This window comes from Pelodiscus sinensis, chromosome 1 (assembly GCF_052426305.1).
Source record: "Pelodiscus sinensis isolate ZL-2025 chromosome 1, ASM5242630v1, whole genome shotgun sequence".
NCBI classification, from domain to species: domain Eukaryota; kingdom Metazoa; phylum Chordata; order Testudines; family Trionychidae; genus Pelodiscus; species Pelodiscus sinensis.
The window spans coordinates 129201472-129204546 of NC_143052.1; positions in this window are offsets into that span (position 1 = coordinate 129201472).

The window sequence follows — 3075 nt, forward strand, 5'->3', positions numbered from 1 at the left end:
CTGAGGTTAAAATGAGACTGGTTTCCAACTGTGCTAGTTCTCCATGATTTCCTTGTGGGCATACAGTATTTACTGTATTCTGACGTCAGACTCAGACCTTATTTAAGCAAAAGTTCTATTGACTGGAATGAACTTTGTGTCTGAGAAAGCTCTGAGAATATTAAGTAAGGATTTCAGAATCTAGACTATACTGCCTTTAGTACTAAACTGCTACCTCAGCACTACTGTTTGCCCATTAAAAGATTAACACTGTCCCAAATTTTCAGCTAGCATAACGCATGCAGTGTGACGGTTACACCTATAGAGAGGCTGGCCTACTCCAGAACAATTAGGGCTGTTGATTAATCAGTTAACCCACACTATAAACTCAAAAAATGAATAACAATTAAAATTGTGATTAGTCACATTTTTAATTGCACTGTTAAACAATAGAATACCAATTGAAACGGTGTTTTCTATATTTTCAAATATGTTAATTTTACTTACAACACAGAATATAAAATGTATAGTGCTAATTTTATATTGATATTTAAATTATATTGTATTATTGTTTGACAGCATGATTAATCAATACATTTATTTTTAATTCCATGATTAATCACAATTTTTGTGTTCATTTGACAGTCCTAATAACAATACATTTGCAATTAACCTGGACATGGGCAGGATAAACTGTCCCTTATGTATGTGTATTAGGATTAAGTCCACTTAAGCCAATATAAACACCATATTATATGAATTCTTTTATGGAAGTATATGTCAAAAGATCTTAAAGGTTACTTAGAAATTATACCTGCATGAGATCATATTCTAGCCCATTTACTATCCTGCTTTTTTTTCAATGTGCATGAAGTTTGCTTCTTATATGTCAACAATTACTGGAACAGATCTTTGTCTTCCCCATCTCTAAATTCATTTTTTTAAATCCATGTTTTGAATTAACATGAGTGATCATTACTATGAGCTAAGCAAGATTATAAAATACTGGTCATTTGTATTCAAGATAGAGTCAAAAGCAGAAGGAATCTGTTGGAAAATCCATGCTGTAAAAGTGCATGTAGTAGATTTAGAGAACATGTATTTGGCTATGTTGCAACATTTACAGCAGGGATGTGTCTACATTGGCACCCTTTTCCGGAAAAGGGATGCTAATGAGACAAGTCGGAATTGCAAATGCCGCGGGGGATTTAAATATCCCCCGCGGCATTTGCATGAACATGGCTGCTGCTTTTTTCCGGCTCGGGGCTTTGCCGGAGAAAAGCGCCAGTCTAGATGGGATTTTTCGGAAAATAAAGCCTTTTCCGGAAGATCCCTTATTCCTCTTAAAATCAGGAATAAGGGATCTTCCGGAAAAGGCTTTATTTTCCGAAAAATCCCGTCTAGTCTGGCGCTTTTCTCCGGCAAAGCCCCGAGCCGGAAAAAAGCAGCAGCCATGTTCATGCAAATGCCGCGGGGGATATTTAAATCCCCCGCGGCATTTGCAATTCCGACTTGTCTCATTAGCATCCCTTTTCCGGAAAAGGGTGCCAATGTGGACACAGCCCAATAGTCTAAGGATGAAAAACTGAAAAACTGGAGGAGGAATAAATTATGATTGGTAGAACTGCTGAGTGTCTTAACAGACAGATTATATACAGCATACACATAATTGATAATGTTCATTTAAGATGAGTTTAGTGGCACAAGGTGGTTCAATGAACAAGTTATAAATATGGTTTAAATCAGTGCAGCTCAGTAGTGACCAAATGTTACTGTGGCTGAATTGTTGGTCTCTGTTCTTTTCTTTGGACACTTCTACAATGCAGCATTATTTTGAAATAACATCATAACAAAGTGCGTCTACACAGTAAGCCATTATTTTGAAGTAATGACTCCTGAAACCCTCATTTCACAAAGAATAAGGGAAGTAAAAGGAAGAGTGTTCTTCCTTCGACTTCCTGCTGCGTAGACAGCGTCAAAAGCTGAATTAAGCTATTTTGATTTCAGCTACGCAGTTAATGTAGCTGAAGCTGCGTATCTTAATTCGGTTTTTTGCCCTGCAGTGTAGACATGCCCTTTGTGGGCAGGCATTCAGAAGTAGGAATACCTTCAAATGGCAGTCCCTTGAGAAAGACTGAGACTACAATTTTCAAATATACCTGAGGGAGGGAGATACCCAACTTCCACTGGAATTTAATGGAAGTTTCTGTAGAACTCTAGAATCCAAACCTAAACTAGTTAGAGTATGAACCCCACCTCTATGCAATTCAGGCCCACATTGGCTCTGTGTGAGCAGAGGAATCAATTTGGGGGCAATTGGGGAAGTGGTGGTGTCATGCACATCCCCTCCATCAACCAAGATCTTTGCACTCGCTCTAAGGAGCAGAGGCTGCAAAAGAGAGAAAAGGTGTGTGCATGTGGGGTGCTAGCCTGACCACTTTTCACAGTGATCCCCTACTAAAGCAGCTTGGCCACTGTGTGGCTCATCAAGACTGCATGGTTGCACTGAAGCTGGCTTGTGCCTCCGCCTGGCCATGCGGACAAAGCCACGTGCCAAAGAGCCTGTGCCTCTACAGCAGGGCCCAGGGACCTTGCCGAGATGCCACCCACACAGCATGGGACAGGAAACCCCACCCCAGCGTTCACAGTAAGCCCTGCGCTTGTGCAGCCGGGCAGGAGTGTTTCAAATGCCACCTAGCTGATCAGGTGTTTTTGTTTCTACCAGTGGTGCACATCTGCACACGCCGGGGTGCACACACACATTTATTCTGCACATGGATGGAGACTGGAGGGAACCCTGCCCAGCCCCCAGGAGCACTGGACCCGCAGGGGCAGAAGAGGGGCTGAAACCAGACGCCAGTGGGGGGCAGGGGAGCTGCCTGCTGGGGAGGGGCAGAGCAGGCTGCTGCGGGACGGGCGAGTCTTTCCGACGCCGCGACGCTATGGCGATGGGCGCCCTGCGGCGGGGAGGGAGGCGCTGATTGGCCAACGAGACCAGGGGCTCCCGGCAGAGAGGCCGGAGACGTTTCTCGCCCAGAGGCGCATGCGCGGCTCGGAGACCGTTCTACTCCTCCCCTCCGTACCCCGCCCCGCCCC